This window comes from Strongylocentrotus purpuratus, unplaced genomic scaffold (genome assembly GCF_000002235.5).
Source record: "Strongylocentrotus purpuratus isolate Spur 01 unplaced genomic scaffold, Spur_5.0 spur5_scaffold_14, whole genome shotgun sequence".
NCBI lineage: Eukaryota > Metazoa > Echinodermata > Echinoidea > Camarodonta > Strongylocentrotidae > Strongylocentrotus > Strongylocentrotus purpuratus.
The window spans coordinates 14,944,875-14,959,824 of NW_022145599.1; positions in this window are offsets into that span (position 1 = coordinate 14,944,875).

Genomic DNA, 14,950 nt, shown 5'->3' on the forward strand with positions numbered 1-14,950 from the left:
ACGTCATAATATGCAATTTTGTATTTTTGACTTCCAAGGCCATTATGATGCCGTTAACATGTACTTAATGGCCAAATGAGATATGAAATCATACCTCCGACTCATACTCTATCTAAATATGAAAAAAAAAATTGGCAATCCCTATCATCCCAATGGACTTTTTATAGGCATGTTTTTGCCCATATATGCTATGTATTGCAAAAATCGTGCGTACGGACGGTTATTTTGAACGGACGCTCATTCCGTTATTAATAGTGATCAAGAGATAAAAAGGGTATCAAATTGTTCGGAAAAATATGAGGAATATTCGGTCAAAAGCTTTTGCTGGGGGATTATTTTTCGTTCGGCCGTGACGAACGAAAACGTGCAAAAATGCGTGTTTTGCGTGATTTTTTATGAAATGCTTATAATGGCCTGAAACGTATGCAAAAAAAATTTAAGACGATTTTGAGCAATCTAAAATTTTACGCGCGCATTAACGCGCGCGCCTACGCGTACGCGCAATTTTGCGCGCATTTATTGACCTCAAATTGACCCGACGGATATTGATCTTAATCTTGATAAATATGAATGTAAAATTACTTTCCGTTATGAAGATATGATCATAAGTTGATTTTTACAAAATGGCGCCTGGATGACGTCACGATGACTTTGAGTCTTTGAAAAGTCACGCAGTTCTAAGTTAGACTAAGATCTATCATCATTGAAAGATTCATAACAATGGCTTTATTGAGTCTTGAGATATCCTGCGAACAAATTCGAGGAAGAATAATAATAAAAAAAACTAGACTTTAATTCGTCACTTAGACGAATTAGGTGATACGTATGATATTGGTTTACATAACAAAGAATGCATTTAATACACGACATCATATTATTTTATAAAAATACTTTTCCCATTATGATCTATCCATATGTCAAGTTTAAATTGTGTCGATCCCTTGATCATTATGGATCTAGGGAAGATAGATTGTAACAATTTATGACCATTGACTCTATGCAGTAACCGGTTACACCTTTGACTCTAATTTACATCATGAAGAACACATTTTGACGATTTTATCTTATTTAAAGAAATGAAAATGTAATTGATAAATGATTATCATCATTATGATAATGATGATCATTATGATAATGAAGATGATCATGATCATGAGCGTGATCCTAATATCTTATTGAAAAAAATGAGGAGTGATTTAGATAGCATATAGCCTCAGCTACAACATCCTCAAAAATCAACAAAATTCAAGCAGGAATAACGGCGATATTGCTCGCAAAAGACAGAAATGTAGAATCCAGATTTGAGGAAAAGTCATCTCCCATAGGGATTACACGCAAAAAGTAATGGTTTAAGTGAAAATAGGGTAATAATAAAGTAAATAGTTTATTACATTATTTGCGGATCTACGTGTTAAAATACTCAAAGGAGATGGTACAGTGAAGGTCAAAAGGAAAAAAAAGTGAAGAAAAAAATTGTTGGAGACACCGGACTCGAACCAGGGATCTCGAGGTTGGAAGTCAAGTGCGTTACCGATATACCAAAACATCTCCCATAGCGATTACACGTAAACGGGAAATGAAATTCCGAAATCCAACTTTGCAAGTGAAATATGAGCATGATCCCGGCATCTAATCAAAAAATAAAGAGCACACTTGTGATAGCTCATTGTCTCAGCTACAACATATCCGAAGCTCAGCGAAAACGAAGCTAAAACAACGGAGATTTTGCTCGCGAAAGACAGGAGTGTAGAATCCAGTTTTGAGAAAAAGTCATGTCCCATAGAGAATACACGCAAAATGCGAAAAATTGACATGCCTCCTTTAATCGCAAAAATACACCATGATACTTTTGTCAAAAATAGAAATGTGCGCACTGAATTTGTAGAAAATTGTCTCAGCTAGAACATATCAAAATTTGAAAGAAAATTGATCGATATCTACAGAAATACAATCAATTTCCCAAAAATATGCAAACGTCATAATATGCAAATTTAAATTTGAGTTTGGAGGCCATTATGATGACATTATGACTAAATTGAGGGTCAAATGAGACATGAAATCATATCTCCATTTCATATCTATCCAAATATGAAAAAAATATTAGGAGTTTCTACCTATTCTAAAGAGTTACAATGAATTTTATATAGGCATGTTTTTGCCCATGTATTGTGGATAAAGATAACGCAAATCCGCGCGTGCTGTCAACTTTGACGGACGCTCATTGCGTTAATAAAAGGTGAACAAATTATCAAAATGCTTGAAAAAATGTGCCAAATATGATGACAGAGAAAATTTGGCGATTCTATGTTGCAAAATGCCAGTACGCGCGGAAAACGCGCACGCATGCGCGTGTGCGCGATTTTTTTTGCGAAATGCTTTAAATGGCCTGAAACGTATGCAAAAAATTTTACAGACGATTTAGAGCATTTTAAATTTTTGCGCGCGCATTAACGCGCGCACGAACGCGTACGCGCGCGTTTACGCACGTTTATTGACCTAAAATTGACCGGACGGATATTGATCTTATTCATGATAAATATGAATAAAAAATTACTATCCGTTATGAAGATATGATCATTAGTTGATTTTCACAAAATGGCGCCTGGATGACGTCACGATGACTTTGAGTCTTTGAAAAGTCACGCAGTTCTAAGTTAGACTAAGATCTATCATCATTGAAAGATTCATAACAATGGCTTCATTCAGTCTTGAGATATCCTGCGAACAAATTTGAGGAAGAATAATAAATAAAAAAAAAAATAAATAAAAATCTTGACGAAATCAATAGGTGATACGTAGACTTCGTTACGTATCACCTAAAAAAGAAAATCTTGACGAAATCAATAGGTGATACGTAGACTTCGTTACGTATCACCTAATGATACGTATCACTCAATGATTCCTTCAAAATTTGCAATTTCAACTTTCGATTGAAAATTCCGACATGATCCCAACATCTGATTAAAAAACAAAGTACACCGTTTTATAGCCCATGGTCTCAGCTATAACATACCCCAATTTGGGAGAAAACAGAGCACACATAAGATAGATAGTGCTCATAGATGAATGCCATGTAGATTCATGATGTGAACGAAATTCACCTTCCATAGACATAACACGCAAATGACGAAAATTTTGACATGTGGCCTTTAATTGAATTTTGTACTATGATGACCTCATTAAAATGAAACTTAGTGAAAATTGACCTTGTAGAGAATTGCCTTATCTACAACATATCGACATTTCAAAGAGAATCGATGAATATTGAGAGAAATACACTACATTTTCCACAAATACAATGACGTCATAATATGCAATTTTGTATTTTTGACTTCCAAGGCCATTATGATGCCGTTAACATGTACTTAATGGCCAAATGAGATATGAAATCATACCTCCGACTCATACTCTATCTAAATATGAAAAAAAAAATTGGCAATCCCTATTCATCCCAATGGACTTTTTATAGGCATGTTTTTGCCCATATATGCTATGTATTGCAAAAATCGTGCGTACGGACGGTTATTTTGAACGGACGCTCATTCCGTTATTAATAGTGATCAAGAGATAAAAAGGGTATCAAATTGTTCGGAAAAATATGAGGAATATTCGGTCAAAAGCTTTTGCTGGGGGATTATTTTTCGTTCGGCCGTGACGAACGAAAACGTGCAAAAATGCGTGTTTTGCGTGATTTTTTATGAAATGCTTATAATGGCCTGAAACGTATGCAAAAAAATTTAAGACGATTTTGAGCAATCTAAAATTTACGCGCGCATTAACGCGCGCGCCTACGCGTACGCGCAATTTTGCGTGCATTTATTGACCTCAAATTGACCCGACGGATATTGATCTTAATCTTGATAAATATGAATGTAAAATTACTTTCCGTTATGAAGATATGATCATAAGTTGATTTTTACAAAATGGCGCCTGGATGACGTCACGATGACTTTGAGTCTTTGAAAAGTCACGCAGTTCTAAGTTAGACTAAGATCTATCATCATTGAAAGATTCATAACAATGGCTTTATTGAGTCTTGAGATATCCTGCGAACAAATTCGAGGAAGAATAATAATAAAAAAAAAGAAAAATCTTGACGAAATCAATAGGTGATACGTAGACTTCGTTACGTATCACCTAATGATACGTATCACTCAATGATTCCTTCAAAATTTGCAATTTCAACTTTCGATTGAAAATTCCGACATGATCCCAACATCTGATTAAAAAACAAAGTACACCGTTTTTATAGCCCATGGTCTCAGCTATAACATACCCCAATTTGGGAGAAAACAGAGCACACATAAGATAGATAGTGCTCATAGATGAATGCCATGTAGATTCATGATGTGAACGAAATTCACCTTCCATAGACATAACACGCAAATGACGAAAATTTTGACATGTGGCCTTTAATTGAATTTTGTACTATGATGACCTCATTAAAATGAAACTTAGTGAAAATTGACCTTGTAGAGAATTGCCTTATCTACAACATATCGACATTTCAAAGAGAATCGATGAATATTGAGAGAAATACACTACATTTTCCACAAATACAATGACGTCATAATATGCAATTTTGTATTTTTGACTTCCAAGGCCATTATGATGCCGTTAACATGTACTTAATGGCCAAATGAGATATGAAATCATACCTCCGACTCATACTCTATCTAAATATGAAAAAAAAAATTGGCAATCCCTATTCATCCCAATGGACTTTTTATAGGCATGTTTTTGCCCATATATGCTATGTATTGCAAAAATCGTGCGTACGGACGGTTATTTTGAACGGACGCTCATTCCGTTATTAATAGTGATCAAGAGATAAAAAGGGTATCAAATTGTTCGGAAAAATATGAGGAATATTCGGTCAAAAGCTTTTGCTGGGGATTATTTTTCGTTCGGCCGTGACGAACGAAAACGTGCAAAAATGCGTGTTTTGCGTGATTTTTTATGAAATGCTTATAATGGCCTGAAACGTATGCAAAAAAAATTTAAGACGATTTTGAGCAATCTAAAATTTTACGCGCGCATTAACGCGCGCGCCTACGCGTACGCGCAATTTTGCGCGCATTTATTGACCTCAAATTGACCCGACGGATATTGATCTTAATCTTGATAAATATGAATGTAAAATTACTTTCCGTTATGAAGATATGATCATAAGTTGATTTTTACAAAATGGCGCCTGGATGACGTCACGATGACTTTGAGTCTTTGAAAAGTCACGCAGTTCTAAGTTAGACTAAGATCTATCATCATTGAAAGATTCATAACAATGGCTTTATTGAGTCTTGAGATATCCTGCGAACAAATTCGAGGAAGAATAATAATAAAAAAAAAAAAGAAAATCTTGACGAAATCAATAGGTGATACGTAGACTTCGTTACGTATCACCTAATGATACGTATCACTCAATGATTCCTTCAAAATTTGCAATTTCAACTTTCGATTGAAAATTCCGACATGATCCCAACATCTGATTAAAAAACAAAGTACACCGTTTTTATAGCCCATGGTCTCAGCTATAACATACCCCAATTTGGGAGAAAACAGAGCACACATAAGATAGATAGTGCTCATAGATGAATGCCATGTAGATTCATGATGTGAACGAAATTCACCTTCCATAGACATAACACGCAAATGACGAAAATTTTGACATGTGGCCTTTAATTGAATTTTGTACTATGATGACCTCATTAAAATGAAACTTAGTGAAAATTGACCTTGTAGAGAATTGCCTTATCTACAACATATCGACATTTCAAAGAGAATCGATGAATATTGAGAGAAATACACTACATTTTCCACAAATACAATGACGTCATAATATGCAATTTTGTATTTTTGACTTCCAAGGCCATTATGATGCCGTTAACATGTACTTAATGGCCAAATGAGATATGAAATCATACCTCCGACTCATACTCTATCTAAATATGAAAAAAAAAATTGGCAATCCCTATTCATCCCAATGGACTTTTTATAGGCATGTTTTTGCCCATATATGCTATGTATTGCAAAAATCGTGCGTACGGACGGTTATTTTGAACGGACGCTCATTCCGTTATTAATAGTGATCAAGAGATAAAAAGGGTATCAAATTGTTCGGAAAAATATGAGGAATATTCGGTCAAAAGCTTTTGCTGGGGGATTATTTTTCGTTCGGCCGTGACGAACGAAAACGTGCAAAAATGCGTGTTTTGCGTGATTTTTTATGAAATGCTTATAATGGCCTGAAACGTATGCAAAAAAAATTTAAGACGATTTTGAGCAATTTAAAATTTACGCGCGCATTAACGCGCGCGCCTACGCGTACGCGCAATTTTGCGCGCATTTATTGACCTCAAATTGACCCGACGGATATTGATCTTAATCTTGATAAATATGAATGTAAAATTACTTTCCGTTATGAAGATATGATCATAAGTTGATTTTTACAAAATGGCGCCTGGATGACGTCACGATGACTTTGAGTCTTTGAAAAGTCACGCAGTTCTAAGTTAGACTAAGATCTATCATCATTGAAAGATTCATAACAATGGCTTTATTGAGTCTTGAGATATCCTGCGAACAAATTCGAGGAAGAATAATAATAAAAAAACTAGACTTTAATTCGTCACTTTGACGAATTAGGTGATACGTGTGTAACATAATGAAGAACGCATTTTCACGATTTCATCTTTCTTTATTAAATACTACTTCCATTATGGTATATCCATTAGTCAAGTTTCAACTGTGTAGAACAGAGGGAGACAGAGCAATATAATAAGAAGAAGGCAAGGCAAGAGAAAGAGAGAGAGAGAGAGAGAGGGAGAGGATAAAAGTGTAGAGAGGGAAAGAGAGATAGAGAGTGAGAGAGAGATGCAGAGACAGACCAAGTAAAGGAGAGGGGCAGAACATGAGGGGAGAAGGGAAACACAGCAAGAGAGAGGAGAGAGAGAGAGAGATGCAATTGAGAACAATGCCTTCCATATTTCTAGCATAAATAAGCTCTTTTGAATACTGGTCATGAAAGTGTTACCGATAATCAAAAAACGATTATGTTCATGAATACGATGATGACGATATTAAAATGATGACCATGATTGAAAGTGGCACAGCGCCCCCTTCATGTTTTCGATTGAGGATCGTTATATATGATAACTGTTAACTATTACCAGGGAGAGTGCCCTGCTATTACTAAACATTGCAGAGATATACTTATACCAATCATTGAAGTGATATTTCGACGCACTAAATACGCAACAATGACGTCAATAGAGCTGATTATGACTAATAAGGACTATATCTTAATTAAGTTTCATGCTGCTTATTGACCGTTCCGTATTGGAAAGAAAGATCTACCGTTTGAATAACGTTTTAACGCACTAAGGATGTGAATGCTTCCGTGTGCCATCTGTCAAGTCTTGAGATAACATGCAAATAAAGTTTTTAAGCCCTTTTTTATCAATTAAACATGAACACAGTGATTTATTTAGTCCTGATTCAATATAAAATATGAGTAAGATATTTATATTTTACCCATCCATAAACCAACATCTATAAGATGTTAATTCTAGAAATGATTGTTAGTATGCATGGCAGTGAATGGCTAAACGATTGAAATTGCCTCAAATTTCCTTTGATTTGATTTGTATACATGTAATACACTAATAAATGAGACACTGGGATGATGCAGAGAGAAAGGGGGAGACTATACAGAAATAGAGAGGCAGATCGAGACAAAACAAGAGATAAAGAGGAAGGCAGCAAGGCATCTCACCCATCTCCTTTTTTCTCAATTCTCTTTTCCCTCTTTCTTCTTCTACTTTTACTTCTTCTAATAATTCCCCTTTTTTACAGTTTGGATAAAACATAACCTTTTTCTTGTAGTAGCTATTACCTAGAGGAAAATATAAATGTGTACAATTTGTCATATAAGTATTCGCATAATAACTTCGCCTCTATCATTTGTAATTTGTATAATGTGTAATGCTTGAATATTGATATCGATACCTTAGGATAGTGTTACTATACCCTCTGTCTATCCTCTTACCATCTTACCATCAACTTTTCTTTTCTTTCTTTGCTTTACATCATCATGTTCTTCTTCACTTTGTGTATCTCCTTTTTATATCAAATGATTTCGGAAGATCAAAAATGAAATACAGATTTCGAAGTTGAATATTGTTTTTAACAATTTACTCATTCAGGTTCAATTCTTTAATTTCGATGTTATTTAATATGAATGTTTGAATATATTGTATTTTAAATTTGTAAAACATTTCCTAATTCATCCGTTTATGCCGCAATGCATTGTTGTTCTTTTATTTTTATTCTCAATCAAACCATCATCAATTAAACTCAATACTAGGACACTGCTAACGTTAAAATTTCACAAATAGGACATACGTGACATTATAATTACTGCAAAGTTCTACGGAATTTGCAAATTCGACTTTCAATTGAAAATTGTGACATGATACCATCATCTGATCAAAAAACTAAAAGCACCGTTTTTATAGCCCATGGTCTCAGCTATAACATACCCCAACTTGGGAGAAAACAGAGCACACATAAGATAGATAGTGCTCATAGATGAATGCCATGTAGATTCATGATGTGAACGAAATTCACCTTCCATAGACATAACACGCAAATGACGAAAATTCTGACATGTGGCCTTTAACTGAATTTTGTACTATGATGACCTCATTAAAATGAAACTTAGTGAAAAGTGATCTTGTAGAGAATTGCCTTATCTACAACATATCGACATTTCAAAGAGAATCGATGAATATTGAGAGAAATACACTACATTTTCCATAAATACAATGACGTCATAATATGCAATTTTGTATTTTTGACTTCCAAGGCCATTATGATGACGTAAAGATGTACTTAATGGCCAAATGAGATATGAAATCATACCTCCGACTCATACTCTATCTAAATATGAAAAAAAAATTGGCAATCCCTATTCATCCCAATGGACTTTTCATAGGCATGTTTTTGCCCATATATGCAATGTATTACAAAAATCGCGCGTACGGACGGTTATCTTGAACGGACGCTCATTCCGTTTTTAATAGTGATAAAGAGCTAAACATGGTATCAAATTTTCCGGAAAAATATGAGGAATATTCGGTCAAAAGCTTTTGCGGAGAAATTATTTTTCGTTCGGCCGTGACGAACGAAAACGTGCAAAAATGCGTGTTTTGCGTGATTTTTTATGAAATGCTTATAATGGCCTGAAACGTATGCAAAAAAAATTTAAGACGATTTTGAGCAATTTAAAATTTTACGCGCGCATTAACGCGCGCGCCTACGCGTACGCGCATTTTTGCGCGCATTTATTGACCTCAAATTGACCCGACGGATATTGATCTTAATCTTGATAAATATGAATGTAAAATTACTTTCCGTTATGAAGATATGATCATAAGTTGATTTTCACAAAATGGCGCCTGGATGACGTCACGATGATTTTGAGTCTTTGAAAAGTCACACAGTTCTAAGTTAGACTAAGATCTATCATCATTGAAAGATTCATAACAATGGCTTTATTCAGTCTTGAGATATCCTGCGAACAAATTCGAGGAAGAATAATAATAAATAAATAATAAAAATCTTGACGAAATCAAAAGGTGATACGTTGACTTCGTTACGTATCACCTAATGATACGTTGACTTCGTTACGTATCACCTAATGATTCCTTCAAAATTTGCAATTTCAACTTTCGATCGAAAATTTTAACATGATCCCAACATCTGATTAAAAAACAAAGTCACCCTTTTTTATAGCCCATGGTCTCAGCTATAACATACCCCAATTTGGGAGAAAACAGAGCACACATAAGATAGATAGTGCTCATAGATGAATGCCATGTAGATTCATGATGTGAACGAAATTCACCTTCCATAGACATAACACGCAAATGACGAAAATTCTGACATGTGGCCTTTAACTGAATTTTGTACTATGATGACCTCATTAAAATGAAACTTAGTGAAAAGTGATCTTGTAGAGAATTGCCTTATCTACAACATATCGACATTTCAAAGAGAATCGATGAATATTGAGAGAAATACACTACATTTTCCATAAATACAATGACGTCATAATATGCAATTTTGTATTTTTGACTTCCAAGGCCATTATGATGACGTAAAGATGTACTTAATGGCCAAATGAGATATGAAATCATACCTCCGACTCATACTCTATCTAAATATGAAAAAAAAATTGGCAATCCCTATTCATCCCAATGGACTTTTCATAGGCATGTTTTTGCCCATATATGCAATGTATTACAAAAATCGCGCGTACGGACGGTTATCTTGAACGGACGCTCATTCCGTTTTTAATAGTGATAAAGAGCTAAACATGGTATCAAATTTTCCGGAAAAATATGAGGAATATTCGGTCAAAAGCTTTTGCGGAGAAATTATTTTTCGTTCGGCCGTGACGAACGAAAACGTGCAAAAATGCGTGTTTTGCGTGATTTTTTATGAAATGCTTATAATGGCCTGAAACGTATGCAAAAAAAATTAAGACGATTTTGAGCAATTTAAAATTTTACGCGCGCATTAACGCGCGCGCCTACGCGTACGCGCATTTTTGCGCGCATTTATTGACCTCAAATTGACCCGACGGATATTGATCTTAATCTTGATAAATATGAATGTAAAATTACTTTCCGTTATGAAGATATGATCATAAGTTGATTTTCACAAAATGGCGCCTGGATGACGTCACGATGATTTTGAGTCTTTGAAAAGTCACACAGTTCTAAGTTAGACTAAGATCTATCATCATTGAAAGATTCATAACAATGGCTTTATTCAGTCTTGAGATATCCTGCGAACAAATTCGAGGAAGAATAATAATAAATAAATAATAAAAATCTTGACGAAATCAAAAGGTGATACGTTGACTTCGTTACGTATCACCTAATGATACGTTGACTTCGTTACGTATCACCTAATGATTCCTTCAAAATTTGCAATTTCAACTTTCGATCGAAAATTTTAACATGATCCCAACATCTGATTAAAAAACAAAGTCACCCTTTTTTATAGCCCATGGTCTCAGCTATAACATACCCCAATTTGGGAGAAAACAGAGCACACATAAGATAGATAGTGCTCATAGATGAATGCCATGTAGATTCATGATGTGAACGAAATTCACCTTCCATAGACATAACACGCAAATGACGAAAATTCTGACATGTGGCCTTTAACTGAATTTTGTACTATGATGACCTCATTAAAATGAAACTTAGTGAAAAGTGATCTTGTAGAGAATTGCCTTATCTACAACATATCGACATTTCAAAGAGAATCGATGAATATTGAGAGAAATACACTACATTTTCCATAAATACAATGACGTCATAATATGCAATTTTGTATTTTTGACTTCCAAGGCCATTATGATGACGTAAAGATGTACTTAATGGCCAAATGAGATATGAAATCATACCTCCGACTCATACTCTATCTAAATATGAAAAAAAAATTGGCAATCCCTATTCATCCCAATGGACTTTTCATAGGCATGTTTTTGCCCATATATGCAATGTATTACAAAAATCGCGCGTACGGACGGTTATCTTGAACGGACGCTCATTCCGTTTTTAATAGTGATAAAGAGCTAAACATGGTATCAAATTTTCCGGAAAAATATGAGGAATATTCGGTCAAAAGCTTTTGCGGAGAAATTATTTTTCGTTCGGCCGTGACGAACGAAAACGTGCAAAAATGCGTGTTTTGCGTGATTTTTTATGAAATGCTTATAATGGCCTGAAACGTATGCAAAAAAAATTTAAGACGATTTTGAGCAATTTAAAATTTTACGCGCGCATTAACGCGCGCGCCTACGCGTACGCGCATTTTTGCGCGCATTTATTGACCTCAAATTGACCCGACGGATATTGATCTTAATCTTGATAAATATGAATGTAAAATTACTTTCCGTTATGAAGATATGATCATAAGTTGATTTTCACAAAATGGCGCCTGGATGACGTCACGATGATTTTGAGTCTTTGAAAAGTCACACAGTTCTAAGTTAGACTAAGATCTATCATCATTGAAAGATTCATAACAATGGCTTTATTCAGTCTTGAGATATCCTGCGAACAAATTCGAGGAAGAATAATAATAAATAAATAATAAAAATCTTGACGAAATCAAAAGGTGATACGTTGACTTCGTTACGTATCACCTAATGATACGTTGACTTCGTTACGTATCACCTAATGATTCCTTCAAAATTTGCAATTTCAACTTTCGATCGAAAATTTTAACATGATCCCAACATCTGATTAAAAAACAAAGTCACCCTTTTTTATAGCCCATGGTCTCAGCTATAACATACCCCAATTTGGGAGAAAACAGAGCACACATAAGATAGATAGTGCTCATAGATGAATGCCATGTAGATTCATGATGTGAACGAAATTCACCTTCCATAGACATAACACGCAAATGACGAAAATTCTGACATGTGGCCTTTAACTGAATTTTGTACTATGATGACCTCATTAAAATGAAACTTAGTGAAAAGTGATCTTGTAGAGAATTGCCTTATCTACAACATATCGACATTTCAAAGAGAATCGATGAATATTGAGAGAAATACACTACATTTTCCATAAATACAATGACGTCATAATATGCAATTTTGTATTTTTGACTTCCAAGGCCATTATGATGACGTAAAGATGTACTTAATGGCCAAATGAGATATGAAATCATACCTCCGACTCATACTCTATCTAAATATGAAAAAAAAATTGGCAATCCCTATTCATCCCAATGGACTTTTCATAGGCATGTTTTTGCCCATATATGCAATGTATTACAAAAATCGCGCGTACGGACGGTTATCTTGAACGGACGCTCATTCCGTTTTTAATAGTGATAAAGAGCTAAACATGGTATCAAATTTTCCGGAAAAATATGAGGAATATTCGGTCAAAAGCTTTTGCGGAGAAATTATTTTTCGTTCGGCCGTGACGAACGAAAACGTGCAAAAATGCGTGTTTTGCGTGATTTTTTATGAAATGCTTATAATGGCCTGAAACGTATGCAAAAAAAATTTAAGACGATTTTGAGCAATTTAAAATTTTACGCGCGCATTAACGCGCGCGCCTACGCGTACGCGCATTTTTGCGCGCATTTATTGACCTCAAATTGACCCGACGGATATTGATCTTAATCTTGATAAATATGAATGTAAAATTACTTTCCGTTATGAAGATATGATCATAAGTTGATTTTCACAAAATGGCGCCTGGATGACGTCACGATGATTTTGAGTCTTTGAAAAGTCACACAGTTCTAAGTTAGACTAAGATCTATCATCATTGAAAGATTCATAACAATGGCTTTATTCAGTCTTGAGATATCCTGCGAACAAATTCGAGGAAGAATAATAATAAATAAATAATAAAAATCTTGACGAAATCAAAAGGTGATACGTTGACTTCGTTACGTATCACCTAATGATACGTTGACTTCGTTACGTATCACCTAATGATTCCTTCAAAATTTGCAATTTCAACTTTCGATCGAAAATTTTAACATGATCCCAACATCTGATTAAAAAACAAAGTCACCCTTTTTTATAGCCCATGGTCTCAGCTATAACATACCCCAATTTGGGAGAAAACAGAGCACACATAAGATAGATAGTGCTCATAGATGAATGCCATGTAGATTCATGATGTGAACGAAATTCACCTTCCATAGACATAACACGCAAATGACGAAAATTCTGACATGTGGCCTTTAACTGAATTTTGTACTATGATGACCTCATTAAAATGAAACTTAGTGAAAAGTGATCTTGTAGAGAATTGCCTTATCTACAACATATCGACATTTCAAAGAGAATCGATGAATATTGAGAGAAATACACTACATTTTCCATAAATACAATGACGTCATAATATGCAATTTTGTATTTTTGACTTCCAAGGCCATTATGATGACGTAAAGATGTACTTAATGGCCAAATGAGATATGAAATCATACCTCCGACTCATACTCTATCTAAATATGAAAAAAAAATTGGCAATCCCTATTCATCCCAATGGACTTTTCATAGGCATGTTTTTGCCCATATATGCAATGTATTACAAAAATCGCGCGTACGGACGGTTATCTTGAACGGACGCTCATTCCGTTTTTAATAGTGATAAAGAGCTAAACATGGTATCAAATTTTCCGGAAAAATATGAGGAATATTCGGTCAAAAGCTTTTGCGGAGAAATTATTTTTCGTTCGGCCGTGACGAACGAAAACGTGCAAAAATGCGTGTTTTGCGTGATTTTTTATGAAATGCTTATAATGGCCTGAAACGTATGCAAAAAAAATTTAAGACGATTTTGAGCAATTTAAAATTTTACGCGCGCATTAACGCGCGCGCCTACGCGTACGCGCATTTTTGCGCGCATTTATTGACCTCAAATTGACCCGACGGATATTGATCTTAATCTTGATAAATATGAATGTAAAATTACTTTCCGTTATGAAGATATGATCATAAGTTGATTTTCACAAAATGGCGCCTGGATGACGTCACGATGATTTTGAGTCTTTGAAAAGTCACACAGTTCTAAGTTAGACTAAGATCTATCATCATTGAAAGATTCATAACAATGGCTTTATTCAGTCTTGAGATATCCTGCGAACAAATTCGAGGAAGAATAATAATAAATAAATAATAAAAATCTTGACGAAATCAAAAGGTGATACGTTGACTTCGTTACGTATCACCTAATGATACGTTGACTTCGTTACGTATCACCTAATGATTCCTTCAAAATTTGCAATTTCAACTTTCGATCGAAAATTTTAACATGATCCCAACATCTGATTAAAAAACAAAGTCACCCTTTTTTATAGCCCATGGTCTCAGCTATAACATACCCCAATTGGGAGAAAA